Below are 18,869 nucleotides of genomic sequence, written 5' to 3' on the forward strand. Positions count from 1 at the left end.
CTTTTGTTGTCTCTGCCATCATGGCAGCCACTGTTGTTGCTGTGGTCACTACTCTTGTAGCACATGTGCTTGCTTCTGTCCTGACAGCTGTTATTGCTACTGTCATCTCTGCTCTGGTGGTAGATGTGGTTCTTGTTGTGGTCTCAGTTGTGGATGCTAATATAGGGAGTGCCTGAACCACATTGTGTATCAAAGAAGCTCTGTGATGCAATAATGGCATGGGCCTAAAATAATATATCACCAATATTATATCAAGAATGCAGGTATGCAGTGCATGATGAATAACTGTGCAAATCAGCAGTCAAACACCCATCTTCACTCTCTCAATATTTTCTTTTTGCAGTGGTATGAGCTCTGGAAGATAGAAAGAGCAGCCTCCAGCAAGATCATAAAAGTTAAAAGCTGTTGCCTTTCCTTACTTGATTTGTATTCCTGATGGGCCTGGGAGCTCAGCATCTCTGGCTGCAATTTCACACCAAAATGTGGGTCTTTGGGCCACTTACACTGCTAATTCTGATGAAATAACATTGCACCTAAAATTCACCTGTCTCCATCTTCAATGTCCCAAATTTGTTTTGAAGGTTAAAACGTTTTTACAATCAGGCCTCTAACACTTCCTTCTTCCAGGTGACCTCTTTTTTCCTGCTCATAGGTTGAGGTGGTTTGACATGCATTTGGAATAGATAAAGACAGTCCATGTAGGAGGTGAAACATGTAATCATATAGGAGTTCTGCAGGTCAGGACGCAATGTAGTGTGTGAGTTAGTGAGCAAGTGAGTTGGAGAGTAAGTGAGCGAATGAGTTGGGGAGTGGATGTGAGAATGACAATTGAGTGGGGAGGAGAGGGTGTATGTGAGTTAGGTAAGGATCAAGTTAGTTAATTATGGAGTATGTGATAGAAAGAGCTATGGAAAGTTTGTGGGAGAAAGAAATACCGCTGAGTGTAGGGAAAGGTTTAGGATTAAGGTTCAATATAGGGTGTGCAGAGAGGGTTTTCAGTATAGTAATCATTGTCTGAGCTTTAAAATGAGGTACTTTTTATGCACTAAATTAGGTAGAATTATTTTGAACAGCTTCTGTGATATCAGCAATGGAATAAAAGTATGTTTCGGTGGTCCTCCTTGCTGCGTCTCAGGACACAAAGGCAATGATAATATGTGGGTGTGGAGACTGTTTAGACGTCTCTATTTTACTGAGGAGGAAGTCCACATTTCAGGTGGGGTTTTGGTGCATTTTTGCAATATCCTGCAAAATATAGCCCTTTTTAGGTCCCCTAGATGTGTGACCAAACCCAAGCCAAGAGCCAGTTTACCAGCTGGGGACAGGAAACCTGGTGGACCATAACCCATGAACCACCTATGTTTTATAAGGGGATGATGCATTTTCACCAATGGTTAGTCCTTTTAGACTTCAGAATTGGCTGTTAGCTAGCTCTGAAGCTCCTTTTATCATGGATGGACACACAGAAGAATCCATACTATATATTTCTAAGACTTTTTAAAAAATCAATAGCCAAATCTGTTGCAGATAACATGTATAGATGTAGCTCTAGGAATGAAAAATACAGTGGCAAAAGTCCTGTGCATACTGCTGTACATGTATCTATACTTCACACATTCTCCTGCATCCATACTACAAGACTGCCTCGACGCTGTCATTGCTTAGAGCTATTATTTGGACCCTGTCTGGCTAAATAAAGACCACCTTCACACTATTTATGCAGTAGCCTGTCAGATAACTCATACTCTCTTCTATTTAGCCTGCAACTGTATAAACAAATATGCTTTAGGGCTTATAGATAAATAGCAGAGATTTTAACTATTTTACCAGCAGTAGGATAAATAGCCACTTCCTTTATATTATTGGAAAGTGAGGCTCTTATTCTGGATGACTCTTTCCAGCAGAATGTATAGTTTTTGATGAAAAAATCTTTCTTTTGACTTGATAACACACAATAATGTGCAAATGTACACTACACTGATTGATGTCTCTCCACTGAGTGGCTGTGTGCTTTGTCTTACAGGTTCAAATAAGCGGCACACATTCAAAACCCTACAGCCGGCGACCATGAACACAATCACTGTCTATCGAGACTTCAACTTCAAAGGACACCATGAAACATTCACAGCAGATGTTTGGCAGATTTACTTTTTCAAGACTGCATCTCCTCTGTGAAGGTGGTCAGGCAGCCTTGGATCCTGTATGAGCATAGAAACTATAAGGGTAAAATCCTAGCACTAGAGGAGGGAGAATATTCATCTATTTCAATGAATGACTGTGTATCATCTCTTAAATTGATGGTGCTGACTGAAGAGACCAATCTAAAATATGGAGAAATGCATGTTAAGCTATCCTCCCACAGAGTCCAGAGTGGAGCTTGGCTTCTCTATGAGGATATACAAAGAGGTGGAAACTACATTATAGCCAGGGCTGGTGAATATGTGGCAGATTATACCAAGATCAATTTCAATGACAAACTATCTCATGTGTATCCTCTGCACCCTGGGAAATCCTCTATAACCTTCAAAATGTTGTGGGACAAGAAAAAGATAGAGTTTGAAAGGGTTGTGCAGATAGATCAGGTTGTGTATACCAACAACACAAGCAGTGAGAAAGCATTCACTACCAGGCCAAGCAAACAGTATGAGGGATTTGTCACCCATCGCTTCGAATTCAGCAATGAGTCCTCAATTAAGTTGGGTGCCTCCTTTACCTTGGAAGATGCAGAGGGTGTAGAGACAAAGGGATCCAACACCTTTACGGTGACGAAAGGTGAGACCGAGACAGTCACCATAAGAAGAAGGGCAGAGTTGGGCATGCCAGTGAAGGCTGCACCACGCACAAATCTGACTGTCAGGTTCGTGTGCAAGGAGGTCAAAGTCTCCGTGCCAGTGGAGCTTAAAATCATTCAGGGCAATAAAACTGAAACCGAAATGGGAACCTAGTACGGCCATTCAGGCACAGACACCTTCATCAATTTGGACAGCCAGGCCATCAGTATGGACTAGTTGGAGACCCACTTTCTTCTCCTCCGTGGTCACGCTTTATCATTGATGCATTATCCTACAGGGACATTGTCATTGTCTTTTCCATAAAACTGAGAAATCTGTGAAAGATTGTTTTACTCTTCAAAACTCATCCTCAGCAAGCAGTCATCCTGAGACACCACTGGTATTCCAAGCTCTAAGTCCATTAATGGAGTTCCACCGGTAGAGTAGCAACAGGCTGTAACCCCCAGTGGAATTTCAACCAGTGACATACTATTACTGGGCATCTGGCTGTCATTGCTGACTTATGATCATACTCTGCTCTGAGACAGAGAGCCAATGTCATTCTCCTACTACCCACTTTATGTCAGTGGAGCACCAATGCATGACTGTAACCTTCAGACTCTCAACCTCCCCATGCACCCCCCCCCTCAGCGCCTTGAGACCCTCATGGGTGAGTAGTGCGCTTTACAAATGCTTTGATTGATTAATTGATTGAACCAGTGCCATGCTTTGATTGTAATTTGTAAGTATGTTGTTCCCTTGAGACCCTAGGATATGCCATATGGAGTTGGGTCTTCTGATGGCAATGCTTCATGGTGTCGGTCAGAAAATCTGTCAGTCATACTCACTACAAGATCTTATTGCAGCAATATTAGTTGTAATCTCCAGAGTACAGTAATATCCAGAGCACATTATAAATATCCAACATTTGCTGCTGCTAAACACATCTCTTTCTGAAAACTTGTGAAATTCCTAGACTGGCTTCTGAGTGTCACTGTTACACATATGTCGAGTTTTACCTTTCCCACAAAATATTACCTGCTAGAAAAAAGGCTGATTAAGTATGTGGAAGACAGAAATCACTCGTGAACTAGGTAGCCCAATAATCAAGGTCTATGTGAGATTATGCTTGCAGAATGAAACCTGTGCTGTGCAGGGGTCTGCAAGGGTAGGTCGCTCCCCCTGCTGCTGCAGCTCCTCCAGCTCCTCCAGGTTCCTGAGTTCCTGAGACCCACCTCACAGTAAGTACCCCCCACCTCCCAGCCCCTCGCTCTGCCCCGCGCTACTCACGCTCTCTCCTGCTCCTGCTTCTTTTCTTCTTTTCTTCTTCTCTGTTCTTCCTCCTCGCTCCTTGTCTGTAATCTTCTTCTGTACTCTTCTTTTCCCCGTCTTCTCTCTTCTTCTGTGTGCTTCTCAGCCTCTCCTGTCGCCTCTCTTCTTCCTCATCTTCTTCTGTGGTCTTCTGCCTTCTGTTCTTCGTTTTCTGTATCTTCCTCTGTGTTCTTCTGTGTTCTTCTGTGTTCCTCTGTGTTCTTCTGTGTTCTTCTGTGTTCTTCTGTGTTCTTCAGTTCTTCTGGTCTCCTGCTCTTCTGTTCTTCCGGTCTTCTTTGCTTCTGCTCTTCCGGTCTTCTGTTCTTCTGTTCCTCCGGTCTTCTGCTCTTCTGTCTTCTATCTTCTGCCTTCGGCTCTTCTGCCTCCTCCGTCTTCTTCTCCCCACGCCTGCCCTCCTGCTCCTGCCTCATCCCCCTCCCTCGCCTCCCCCTCTCTATCACCCCTATCTAACCCGTTGGCTATCTACCTCCCTCACTCCTCCTTTCTACCTATCTCTCTATCTCTCTATCCCACTATCTAACTCCCTCACTCTCCACCTCCTCCTATCTACCTATCTCTATCTATCTATTTCTCTATCTATCGATTTCTCTATCTATCTATTTTCTCTATCTATTTCTCTATCTCTCCCCCCCTTCCCGCCACCCCCTCTATTACCTATCTTCCTATCCCCTCACTCTACCTCTCACCCACCTCTACAACCCCCCCTCCCCTATCTTCACAACCCTACTCCTATCTTTCTCCCTAATCTCCTAAACCTCCTAACACTCACCCCCCTCCACCCTTAAACCCCCCTCCCCCAGCTCTTCTCACTCTACCTGTCCCCCCCTCCCTCGCGCTTTCCCGCCGCGACCTCCTGCACGCCCCCGCCCCCCAGCTCCCATTCGCCCCCAGCTGACCCCTCCCCCCCCTCCTACCTCATATGGCGGCCACTGCGCGCCCGCGCCGCTGGTGCGCCAGAGGCGCGCCAGATGGAAGCCCGTCTGCGCCCGTCCGCGCCTGGCCCGCGCCCAGCGCCACGACCCCTGGTCCCCAGCTCTCCCAAGCCCCGCTGATCCGCTACGACCCCACCACCCTCCACGCCCTCAAACCAGGACGCTCCAACACCTGCTTCCAAGCTCACCCCAAACGCACCCATGGACCCTTCGCCTGCAACTCCTGCAAACGCATCTTCCACCACGCAACTACCACGACCACAAGCCCACGCGCCATCAACCACCTCAAGTGCATCCTGATCAACGCTCGTTCCGTCCACAAGCACGCCATTGAACTCTGGGACCTCCTGGACTCCACAGCCCCGGACGTTGCCTTCATCACGGAGACCTGGATGAACGCCTCCTCTGCTCCAGACATCGCCACCGCCATCCCCGAAGGCTACAAGATATCCAGAAAAGACCGCACCAACCAAGTAGGAGGAGGTATCGCCATCGTCTTCAAAGACTCCATCAGCGTCACCACCTCCACCGAAGACACCCCTCTCGCCGCTGAACACCTGCATTTTCAGATTCGCACCGACCCGAGGACCACCCTCAGAGGATCCCTCGTCTACCGTCCTCCCGGACCGCGCACCCCTTTCAGCGACGCCATCGCCGACTTCATCTCCCCGCACGCCCTCGCCTCACCGGACTACATCCTCCTAGGCGACCTCAACTTTCATCTGGAACAAAACAACGACCCCAACACCACCACCCTGCTCGACAACCTCGCCAACCTCGGCCTCAAACAACTGGTGAACACCGCCACCCACATCGCCGGACACACGCTTGACCCTATCTTCTCCGCCAGCAAACACGTCTTCTTCAGCCACACCTCCGCTCTACACTGGACCGACCACAGCTGTGTCCACTTCACATTCCGACGCGAGACCCGCCACCTCCGCACTCAACCCATCCCGCGTCGACAGTGGAACAAGATCCCCGAAGAGCAACTCCTCTCAGCACTCGCCACCAACCAACCCACCCTCACCACCGACCCCAACGACGCAGCCCTCAACCTCACAAACTGGATCTCCAACTGCGCAGACAACCTTGCTCCCATCAAACGCACGCATCGACAGACCAACACCAAAAAACCTCTCTGGTTCTCTGACACCCTCAAAGAATCAAAGAAAACTTGTTGCGCCCTCGAGAAGGCCTGGCGCAAGGACCACACCACGGACAACATGAACGCCCTCAAGAACGCTACCCGCAAACACCACCGCCTGATCCGCACTGCTAAAAAGAACTTCTTCACCGACAGACTGGACAAAAACAGCCACAACAGCAGAGAACTCTTCAGCATCGTCAAGGAGTTCTCCAACCCCAACGCCAACGCCGTCAGGCCCTTACAGGATCTGTGCGAATCCCTCGCCACTTTCTTCCATCGCAAGATCAGCGACGTCCACGACAGCTTCGGACAAAAGACCCAACATAACACCACCGAACCCGCACCCCCGGCCATTACCCTCAACAACTGGACCCACATCAACACTGAAGAAACCAAATCCATCATGAACTCTATCCACTCCGACGCCCCTTCGGACCCCTACCCTCACTTCATCTTTAACAAAGCCGACGACATCATCGCCCCGCACCTCCAGACCGTCATCAACTCTTCTTTTTCTTCTGCTACCTTCCCCGAATGCTGGAAACACGCCGAAGTCAACGCCCTACTAAAGAAACCTACGGCTGACCCGAGCGACCTGAAAAACTTCCGCCCCATCTCTCTTCTGCCTTTCCCAGCCAAGGTAATAGAGAAGACCGTCAACAAACAGCTGACCACCTTCCTGGAAAACAACAACCTGCTCGACCCTTCACAAACCGGATTCCGAACCAACCACAGCACGGAAACTGCCCTCATCTCAGTCACTAACGACATCAGAACCCTGATGGACAACGGTGAAACAGTCGCCCTCATTCTCCTCGACCTCTCGGCTGCCTTCGACACCGTCTGTCACCGCACCCTAATCACCCGCCTCCGCTCCACCAGGATCCAAGGCCAGGCCCTGGACTGGATCGCCTCCTTCCTCTCAAACCGTTCCCAAAGAGTTTACCTCCCTCCGTTTCGCTCAGAACCCACCGAGATCATCTGCGGCGTCCCACATGGCTCATCGCTCAGCCCGACACTCTTCAATGTCTACATGAGCCCCCTCGCCAACATCGTTCGCAAGCACGACATCATCATCACCTCCTACGCCGACGACACCCAACTTATACTCTCCCTCACTAAGGACCCCGCCAGCGCCGAGACCAACCTACAAGAGGGAATGAAGGACGTCGCAGATTGGATGAGGCTCAGCCGCCTAAAGCTGAACTCTGAAAAAACGGAAGTCCTCATCCTCGGCAACACCCCGTCCGCCTGGGACGACTCCTGGTGGCCCATGGCCCTCGGCACCGCACCGACCCCCACAGACCACGCCCGCAACCTCGGCTTCATCTTGGACCCTCTTCTCACCATGACCAAGCAAGTCAACTCCGTGTCCTCCGCCTGCTTCCTCACCCTCCGCCTGCTCCGCAAGATCTTCCGCTGGATCCCCGCCGACACTAGAAAAACCGTGACCCACGCCCTCGTCACGAGCCGCCTGGACTACGGCAACACCCTCTACACCGGGACCAAATCCAAACTCCAAAATCGCCTGCAACGCATTCAAAACGCATCGGCACGCCTCATCCTCGACGTACCCCGCAACAGCCACATCTCTGCACACCTGAGACACCTGCATTGGCTCCCAATCAGCAAAAGGATCACCTTTCGACTTCTCACCCACGCACACAAAGCCCTCCACAACAAGGGACCGGAATACCTCAACCGACGCCTCAGCTTCTACGTCCCCACCCGCCTCCTCCGTTCCTCTGGTCTCGCACTCGCTGCCGTCCCTCGCATACGCCGCTCCACGGCGGGTGGGAGATCTTTTTCCTTCCTGGCGGCCAAGACCTGGAACTCCCTCCCCACCAGCCTCAGGACCACCCAGGACCACTCCACGTTCCGGAGACTCCTAAAAACCTGGCTATTCGAGCAGCAGTAACCCCCCCTTTCCTCTAGCGCCTTGAGACCCGCACGGGTGAGTAGAGCGCTTTATAAATGTTAATGATTTGATTTGATAAACAATTAAGAAAAAGTTGTACGAAACCAAAACCAAACATTATTTTTGCCATATTCTAACATACTTTTCTGATTCTGAGCAATGTTTCCAAATAGTAAAAAGTGTTTAGCGGCTCAGTTAATTGGGATTTACAGTGAGATGTATCAATGGTATGTGACTACAGTTGCTGTTCCAAACAGTGCAAAAATAATCAACACCAGAAAGGAGGTGGTAACTCATTTGCAAAGGGGAAGCTCTTCCAGCTGCACATCTTCATTGTGGCAGGCAGCCCCGGGAAGTGGGCAGAGGTCCAAAGAACCACTGATGTCTTCCAAGGGATCAGAAGCTTTTTTTTCACGCAGGACCTGTTCCAATAAGGGAATGTGAATACAGGGATGGTGGACTGCTGTCCCTTGCACGCAACCATCACAGTGCTTGCAGCTAATCTGTAGGTGGTCACAAATAGCAACCTGCCTTAATAATATTAATCAGACAGGTTGTTCTGTAATCCCCTGCAAATGGGAGTTTAGTGAAACAATTTATTAGTACACAGGCCACGGTCAGATGGCAAACAGATTGTGCGCAGTTTGAAGCTTGTCTCTTAGTCATACAACCCTACGTGCCTTGGAAAATGTTTCTATACTGGCAACATATTGTGAACATCAATTTACTTTACCAGGTGAGTGTAGACCTCTTTTTGGACTTCCTTGTTAAAAAGGAGCCAAACTATGCATTCTAGCATTCCCATACTGCTGACAGCAGAAATAATTATTGTAGGAGCTGAAGGCCAAAGGAAGAAAGACTGAATAAGATATTAAATACATGACTGATTTAGGGATGTCACTAAATGTTTGTAAGGTACAATCCACTTTTAAAGGAAGGTTTGTCCTACTACATTGTGTCAGTCTGTGCTACCTGATTGAGCAGTTCATTTGTGGTGAAAATAATTAACAGCTTGAAGAAAAGGTGAGAGCAAGACACCAGACCTGTCTAACTTTGCTCTGTGTCACTATGCAGTCAGACTTTGAACAATTAATTAAAAACGGATCTGCTTGCTTCAAATAATTTGGTTGCGAGCAGTAAATACATGAACTAAAGAAAGGTAAATTGGATAATCCTGAAAAACATATTTGTGACACAAGGATTCCGTCAATGACTTGAAGGTGCGATGTTCACTACATCACTTATGTATTGGGGTAGCCATTCATTTAGATACATTCGTGTGTAGCTTTACAACCTGAAGTGCAAGTTAGATTTCGTTTCAGTTTTTCATTTTTAATATTTTGTCTCATAATACTGCAGAATAGGCTGATACTTGCAGAATATCTAATTTATTCTTTCAAATATGACCAAGTACCTCAAATCGATGATTTCTAATCAAATCACCACTGAAATAATAATAACAATGACAAATAATGAAGTACTTGACAATACATTTTGGCTGTGTGTTGTCCCCCCGTAGGCAAAACAAGTCAATGAGTTGGTTTGGTTTCCTGTATGACATTTTTTGTTTGGTCGTATGACTAAATAAATCTAATTTGAAAGCAGTTCCATCTTGCAATGTTTTTTTTGTATTGTAGTCACAGTACTGATCTGCGTCAATGAAGATGGTTTAATGGGCCCACTGATTTACTGATTTTGTGATTGGTTAGGAAAAGCATTGTTGTTGTGGAAGCTGCCAGGCCCTTGTCAATAAAAGAAAGTAATTGGCTAAATGCAAATATATTTTTGCAGTCAAAAAGGGCACACGGTGATATTACTTACTGGCCCTGAAGGGAAATATATAGATTTGTCGCCCGATTTTTCACTAATGGTGGACTTCGCTTCGACTACTGGGATTTTTGAAGGGCTCAGTTTCTTTCTTGCTGCGATCAACAGCACCCAAAGCACGTGCATTATAAAAATACAAGGCCAAGCAACTGTGGATAATAAAACTTCAAAACATGTGGCCCCAGCAACACTAAGGGTGTCCCACGTAGTAGATGAAAGCTCATGACATCCTCAGATCCTCGCTTTTCTCTTGGTAACCAATCCAAATACTTCAAGAGGCTTCCAACTCTTAACCCCAAATGTCTTCTCATCTCGCTTTCTGATGGGATCCTTGCAGAAATAATCATTTTTGGAAACCGTGGTACTTAAAATACCTATGAAAGACATCAAAAATACTCAAAATGTTTACTAAATGGACAACGTAAGAAAATTAAAGTGTATATTTAAAAAATAAATGATCACTGACAAAGCCAATACGGCTGACCTTGACAGAATGGGGCAATGGTTCATTTATGATGTGAAAAGAAAAACAGAATGTATGTACCCATCTAAACATGACTGCCATGTGCTTTAATTAAAGTGTTACAATTAAAATACCCTCTTTGATGTGTCTGTTTTACTAGTGATTTTTTGTAAAATAGCTGGTTTTCGGTTATGCCATGCACTTTGTTATTATTTGTGAAGGTTACAAGAATAAACCACAATTTAACTAACCACTCAAATCGCAGGCAACTCCCAGTGGCGGCGGCAGCAAATCTTAAAGGGAGGGGCGGGCTGGGGGGAGGTATGAGAATGGGTGGGGGTTGAAAAAGTCATTTTAAAAAACAGACCTCCTTATGTCTTCCTGTCGCTCCCACCGTCTCCTGCCGCTCCACTCCTCTTCCCTCGATGTGGTGTCCCAGCATTCACTAGGACACTAGCACAGGCTCCCCAGCAATCCTGGTGCTACTTTCATGCTAAAGCTAGCATGAAAGCAGTGTTAGGATTGGTCTGAGAGGCTTGGACTGCCGCTCAGACACAACCATGGGGTCTGTGCAGTTTCTCCAACCCCACTGTTCAACACAGCGGGCCGGAGAAACCTAAGTGTGCATGTGTGTTTGGCCGGTTGGTTTAACTTTCAGCCCCTGGCTTAGCTGGGGGGTGGGTGACACTCCACCATTGTGAAGGAGCCGCCTCCGGCAGCTACAAAATCACAATGTCACCTACACAGTTTAAAACAGTCAAGAAATAAGCCTCCATCTAACTGGATACCCAGAAGTGCAGGCAAAGTAAATCGCTGTTATTTAAAGTTAGTATTAAAAATAACTACAAATAAAATTAAAAAAAAAAACAACACTTACAACCAGTTTTATCACTGACAAGAAAGGAATCATTTTTAGGTGGATGTGAACAATGTACACAGAAACTGAGCAGTCACTCAAAGTGACGGAGATTTAGTTAGCATTAATAATCTTGGGATTTACAGGAAGTGACGTGAGACAGCACAGCCTCTATGGCCCAGGAAATACTTTCTAGATGTTGGAAAGCACCTTTCTGGATGATGAAGCATGGAATCAGAACGAAAGTGAAAGTACCCGTCTCTGCCTTGGCTTCTTTTACCACACCGGCTTCTTACAAAAAACCCGCACTGGTTATAGCCTCAGTGGCGCCACAACATCCTCAGAACCGTGTGTCCGGCTGAGCTGAAGTTTTTCCAGGGAAAGGACGAGACCGCAGGTATGTACGTTTTATGACTACGTCCATCGACCGTTCACCACTGCCAAAAAAGTCTCTTTTTTGTTTATTTATCATTAAAATGGGAACTCCGACGCCAAAGCGCTAGACAGTGTTGTGCTTATGTTTACACAGAGGTATCTGGGCTCTGAACTGGCTGTACATATACATTTCTCCTCCCGTAGAGCTCTCCTGCCCACCCCAGGTTATTGCCCTCTCAGTGTGGGGAGGAGGCCTCCAGGGCCGTCGGCTGGGCCAAGCGACAGTTCATTTCACAGACTGACTTCTCCATAAACGCTGTACTGGCCTGCTTCACTAAAGCTAAAGTTACCGGTTGAGAAGATGACGTCAGTCTATAACCCCATCCCCCCATTGCATTCCGGGACTTGTAGTTCGGGTTCATTTCAGTTGAACTAGCAAATTTCAAAACAATGACTTGTAAAAGAAAAGACCGAGCCTCGTTAGTGCAGTGGAGTAATAAGGTAAAATTAAATTGGTGAAACAATAGAAGCCTGTGATGTTAGCATAAAAAGGGAGAGGTAGGTGTATCACCACTTTGCAGCACTGCAAAGTCACACAAAGTGGGCAACGTCTTGGTGAAGTATTTACTTATCGGCGCAAAACTTTTTGTGCTGGGAAACTGAACTCAAAAGTAACACATTTAGCACTTTGTACTATGGCAGTGGTCCCCAAACCTTTTTGACCCGTGGCTCCCTTGACCTATTGTCAGTTGGCTGCGTCTCCCCACTGTGTTATTTTTGTTTTAGCGAGTGGGGTAGAGGGGTGGGGGGCTTATAAGCCCGCCCTCTGGAGTTCTTCCATTTTGTTCCCTCAAAAATACTTGGTAGAAACTATGAAGGTATTATTATAATCATAGATGAAGCAAAATAAAAAAATATATAACAGTTGTTTAACCTCTTAGCTGCTGGGCCTTTCCCCCCCCCCCCCCCCCCCCAGTGCTGACCCCTTTTTTGGCTATTTGGGGTAGTTTGCGCTTAGGCCTTCATAACTTTTTGTCCACATAAGCTATCCACGCCAAATTTGCGTCCTTGTTTTCCAACATCCTAGGGATTCTAATGGTACCCAGAGTTTGTGGTTTCCCCTGGAGGAGACCAAGAAAATAGCCAAAATACAGTGAAAATTTCGTTTTTTCCAAAAAAATGGGAAAAAAGGGCTGCTGAAGAAGGCTTGTGTTTTTTTCCCTGAAAATGCCATCAACAAAGGGTTTCTGGTGCTGAAATCACTATCCTCCCACCTTTCAGGAACGGGCAGACTTGAATCAGAAAACCACATTTTCCAACACAAATTTGGCATTTTACTGGGACATACCCCATTTTTACTATTTTTGGTGCTTTCAACCTCCTTCCAGTTAGTGACAGGAATGGGTGTGAAACCAATGCTGGATCCCGGAAAGCTAAACATTTCTGAAAACTAGACAAAATTCTGAATTCAGCAAGGGGTCATTTGTGTAGATCCTACAAGGTTTTCCTACAGAAAATAACAGCTGAAATAAAAAAATATTGAAATTGAGCTGAAAAAAACAGACATTTTTCTTTATGTTTTACTCTGTAACTTTTTCCTGCAATGTCAAATTTCTGAAAGCAATATACCGTTTTGTCTGCTGGACTCTTCTGGTTGCGGGGATATAAAGGGCTTGTAGGTTCATCAAGAACCCCAGGTACCCAGAGCCAATAAATGAGCTGTACCCTGCAGTTGGTTTTCATTCTATACTGGGTATACAGCAATTCATTTGCTGAAATATGAAGAGTGAAAAAGAGGTATCAAGAAAACCTTTGCATTTCCAAAATGGGATCAAGATAAGGTTTTGAGGAGCAGTGGTTATTTGCACATCTCTGAATTCCGAGGTGCCCATACTAGCATGTGAATTGCAGGGCATTTCTCAAATAGACGTCTTTTTTACACACTCTCTTATATTTGGAAGGAAAAAATGTAGAGAAAGATAAGGGGCAATAACACTTGTTTCCCCAAGTCTCCCGATTAAAAATGATACCTCACTTGTGTGGGTAGGCCTAGTGCTCGCGACAGGAAATGCCCCAAAACACAACATGGACACATCCCATTTTTTGATAGAAAACACAGCTGTTTTTTCCAAAGTGCCTACCTGTAGATTTTGGCCTCTAGCTCAGCCGGCACATAGTGAAACCTACCAAACCTGTGCATTTTTTAAAACTAGAGACCTAGGGAAATCCAGGATGGGGTGACTTGTGGGGCTCTGACCAGGTTCTGTTACCCAGAATCCTTTGCAAACCTCAAAATGTGGCTAAAAAACAAGTTTTCCTCACATTTCGGTGACAGAAAGTTCTGGAATCTGAGAGGAGCCACAAATTTCCTCCCACCCAGCGTTCCCCCAAGTCTCCCGATAACAATGATACCTCACTTGTGTGGGTAGTCTTAGCGCCCGCGACAGGAAATGCCCCAAAACACAACGTGGACACATCACATTTTTTCATAGAAAACAGTGCCTACCTGTGGATTTTGGCCTCTAGCTCAGCCGGCACCTGGGGAAACCTAGCAAACCAGCACATTTTTGAAAACTAGAAACCCAGGGGAATCCAAGATGAGGTGACTTGTGGGGCTCAGACCAGGTTCTGTTACCCAGAATCCTTTGCAAACCTCAAAATGTGGCTAAAATAACACGTTTTCCTCACATTTCGGTGACAGAAAGTTCTGGAATCTGAGAGGAGCCACAAATTTCCTTCCACCCAGCGTTCCCCCAAGTCTCCCGATAAATATGATACCTCACTTGTGTGGTTAGGCCTGGTGCCCGCGACAGGAATAGATCACACAACGGTCAATGTTCGTCCTTACGTGAGGCAGGTGTTGACCCTGGGGTGATCCATTCCTGACACAGGCACTAGGTGTAGGCACTCAAGTGGGGTAGTGTTTTTATCAGGACAGGTGAGGAGTCACTGGGTGGTAGGAATGTTGTGGATCCCAGCATATTCCTGTAGTTTGTGTGACAGAAATGCGAGAAAAATTGAGTTTTTTTTTTCAACATTTCAGCTTTGCAGGGTATTCTGGGTAAGAAAACTTTGGGGAATCCACACAAGTCACACCTCTGTGGACTCCCCCGAATGTCTAGTTTCCAGAAATGTTTGGGTTTAGTGTGTTTCTCTATATGGCCACCGAATCCAGGACCAAAAACACAGGTGCCTGCCTTACAAAACCAGTTTGTTTTGCCATAGATAATTTTGATGTCTCCACAATATGATTTGGGTGGTGGAATTTGGGGCTGAACTAAATTGGGGAGCTCCCAAGAGAGCACTCTCTCTCTCTCTCTCTCTCTCTCTGCTTGCCGCCGCATTCACCTGCTCTCTGGGTTGGCCTAACCCACTATTACCCAGTTGCACGAACAGCTTGCGAAGGGACAGCAGGACTGTCCTCATCACCTCCCTCATAATGTACTGGAAGAGGAGTTATCGAATGGGACTCCTCTGACTGAAAAATCACTCCCAGAGTCTGCGCCATTGTCCTATCCCTCAGATGCTGTCTCAGTATCTGATGTCTCAGTCTCTGATCCTATGTCAGAGCGGTCCTCTATAACCCGTGTGCAGGCAGCAGTCATCCATCAAGATGCCATCTCTGCTATTGGCTAAACTGTTGCTCTAAAACACTAGCCTACGTAGACAGTCACAAAATCGATGGTGTGTGTGAGATACGTGCAACAGTAGAGGCCACCTTACCTGCGCTTCTTCCCTCAATCAGCACGTACTTTTAAGACACTCAAAAAACACCTTGTCACATACCATTCGTCACAGTCTTTAGCACCTCCTGCGCCCAGTCCAACAATCATTATTGGTGCTCCCACTTCCTCCTCCTCGGATTCCCTCATTACCCCCCAGCAAAAGTGCCCTTCATCTCTCCATAGCCGCCCTCCACCCCGCACATACATTTCATTGGTATTATAGCGCAGGTAATGGCTGACTTTACTAATGTACTCAGCTATTTACATAAAATACAGATTTGCTCTTTGCAGTAGGCATATAAACCTTCTGCGCTTCTTTATGGCACTAAAACTGACACTAGACAAGTCGGACCCTTTTCCCCCCAGGAAAACCACACACATATTGACAAAAGTGATATATATATGACAGCCAACCACCTGAAACTCAACTCAAGCAAAACCGAAATAATCGTCTTTGGCCCACACAAAAACACCTGGGACCCCTCATGGTGGCCCACCACGCTAGGCCCTGCACCCACCCCCGCCAACCACGCACGCAACCTCAGCATCATCCTCGACTCCTCCCTCTTGATGACCCAACAAATCAACGCTCTCACCTCCTCATGCTTCAACACACTCCGTATACTGAAAAACATTCAAATGGATCCCCACAGAGACCAGAAAAACTGTCACTCACGCACTCATCAGCAGCAGGCTTTATTACGGAAACGCCCTCTACGCCGGCACCACTCTAAAACTCAAGCGCAAACTACACACATCCAGAACTCAGCAGCACGACTCATTCTCGACCTCCCCCGACACGAACACATCTCTCCACACCTCAAATCCCTCCACTGGCTCCCCATTGACAAAAGGATCACCTTCAAGATCCTCATCCTCGCACACAAATCACTCCACAACACAGGCCCTGCCTACCTCAACGAGAGTCACCTTCCACACCCCCACACGAAACGTCTGCTCAGCTGACCTCTCTCGCGCCTCTGTCCCCCGCATCAAACACACCACCACCGGGGGTAGATCCTTCTCCTATCTTGCACCCAAAACCTGGAACGCCCTCACAACCCACCTTCGCAAGACCCAAAACCTACTTCTTTTCAGGAAGGGCCTCAAAACCTGGCTTTTCGAACAATGAACCTCCCAGCCCCTTTCCCTCCTCCCGTCCCCCCCCCCCCCCAGCGCCTTGAGACCCTCACGGGTGAGTAGCGCGCTTTATAAATCTCTTTGATTGATATATATAGATCTACCTCTATATATATATATATATATATATATATATATATATCTACATAGATATATCTATAGATATATCCATGTACATAGATATATCTATAGATATATCCATGTACATAGATATATCTATCTACATAGATATATATATATAGATCTATATATAGATCTATTTTTTTTAGTTGTTGTATGGTTTCCTTGGGGGCCAAAATGGCCCCCAGGGAAACCCTACAACATCTTTAAAAAAATATTGCCCCCACAGGGGCTCACCCTGCCCACGGGCGACCCCCTGTCATTTTATTTTATTTTTTATTTTTGGAAAAAAAAAAAAAATCCCGCCCGGGGGGGGGGGTTGGGGGGGCGCGATCGCACCCCCCCCCCCCCCCAGGGGGCACCTACTTTTTTTAAATAAAAAATATGCCCCGGGGGTGGCGGCCCGTTTTCCGAGGGGGCCGCCCCCCCAAAGTGATATCCCTGGCATCTAGTGGTGTTTCCTGGCCCCCGATCGCAGCTGTGCTGCGATCGGGGGCCAGGAAACACTTTCAGAAGGCCTCGTAAGAAAGGGGAGAGCACAGCTGCGATCGGGGGCCAGGAAACACTTTCAGGAAGGCCTCGTAAGAAAGGGGAGACTCTCCCCTTTCTTACGAGGCCTTCTCGAACGCGGGGAAGGCCGTTTTCCCCATCGAAGCAGGAAGCGGCCGCAAGGCTGCTTCCTGCTTCGATGGGGAAAACAACTTTGTAACGTCAAAGGGGCGGGTGGGAGACACGGAAGCTTCCGTGTCTCCCGGGAAAAGTAAAAAAAAATAAAAAATCCTCGGGTGCAACGCACCCGAGGATTTATTAACACCCTCCCTGGTGTCGGCCACTGGTCGTGACCCGCACCAGGGAGGTAGTGCGGGCGTCGGCCAGTGGCCGTCGCCCGCATTTAAGGTGTTAATAAAAAAAAAACTTTCATTGGTTAAGACAGAAACAATGCTCTTCAGCACTGTGGTCTGCATAAAGATGGTCTTTAAAACTATTATTTTGTTCCTTTAAAAATTGCCTCCAGCACAGGGAGCTCTCCTTCAAGTCATTCTAGTTCTCAAGGAGCCACTTTTGATATATAATAATGCAGCTCCACTAATCAGCACTACTATATTTCACTTTCAAGTACTTTACTAAAGTACTTTACTAAATGTTCCAGCAGCCACCATTATCTTAACTCTGCTTCTGTCTCTTCTAGTGTCTGATGGAGTCTTTGCACTCTCCTGTCTCAGACCTCAGTATTTGTCTGCAGTCTCTGATTCCACCTCACTACAGTCGTGTGTCACAGTCCGTGTCAATTCAGTTCTTATTATGGTACAAAACTCCGATGGAGGTCCACATAACACCATATCAAAAAAGTAAAAACACATTTATGCATTAAACATGTTGCATACTATCGTAGTCATAAAAACTTTTTCCTACACTACAAAAGATGTTAAAAAGTCTTCCCACCAACTAACATTAACAAGACTAAAAACAGTGCCCTTCAGGATTAAATATAATATATTATTAAACCAATACCACAATTTCATTAAAAGTGACACCGTAAACATACTTAAGTCCAACACGTGCCTCTGTTTTTATTTCTGCATTGCTCATAGTTTGTGTTAACTGTTCTGACAGATAGGAGCAATTCCTGTGCTATTTTGCATGTCGCACTGCCATCTAATGGTACTAGAGGGAGTTTCATCTTAGCAAAACATGTTTGAAAGCCAGCTTGAAAAACGAAAGAAATTGCACTCGGAATATTTACGTTGTGGCGCCCCTGGGTAGTTTTGGAGGCGCACCAGGGTGCCACGGCGCACAGATTGGGAACCTCTGCACTATGGGGAAATTTCAGGGGTTTTACGTGGACATTCCAACGCAACCATTCATGAATTTTGACTCCAAGCCAGATCTACTGACTCTCTGACATGGCTTTCCTCCTGGAGACAGGCATTAAGTAGGGGAAATGTTTACATTTTGCTGCACATTTCACTAATTGGATGTATGGCGCACTGTATAGCACATATCAGGTGTATGAAATGTTAAACGTCCTCTAGGCTTTGGATTTAGTAATAGAAGGGCACCCTCCCTGTGGTAGACAGCATGCACACCCTTTTGCAGTAGGTGCGAAGGTGTACGAGTGGCTCTAGGCAGTCTGTTTGTGCACCAATGCCTAGGAAGAGAACAGCAACAGGCCATGTATAGAAAATATAGATCTGCACTGCTCTTGCCTCCTGCTTAACACTGCATTACCCTGTCTTTTTGTGTACATAACCAGCTTCTC

General features: G+C 46.5%; 1 protein-coding gene and 1 pseudogene across 2 annotated transcripts in view; both read left to right on the forward strand.

Moving 5' to 3' along the window:
* Positions 1 to 2,067: 2,067 nt before the first annotated feature.
* LOC138247195 (epidermal differentiation-specific protein-like) lies at positions 2,068 to 2,945 on the forward strand (annotated as a pseudogene).
* An 8,471-nt stretch (positions 2,946 to 11,416) lies between these two features.
* The window catches only part of LOC138303674 (protein mono-ADP-ribosyltransferase TIPARP-like), a 187,598-nt gene continuing 180,145 nt past the window's right edge, over positions 11,417 to 18,869 (forward strand). For both annotated transcript variants that reach the window (XM_069242986.1, XM_069242989.1), the window contains exon 1: positions 11,417 to 11,646. The gene's annotated coding sequence lies outside the window, so the exon portion shown is untranslated. The remainder of the gene's footprint in view (positions 11,647 to 18,869) is intronic.

The sequence above is a fragment of the Pleurodeles waltl genome, chromosome 7 (genome assembly GCF_031143425.1).
Source record: "Pleurodeles waltl isolate 20211129_DDA chromosome 7, aPleWal1.hap1.20221129, whole genome shotgun sequence".
Lineage (NCBI taxonomy): Eukaryota > Metazoa > Chordata > Amphibia > Caudata > Salamandridae > Pleurodeles > Pleurodeles waltl.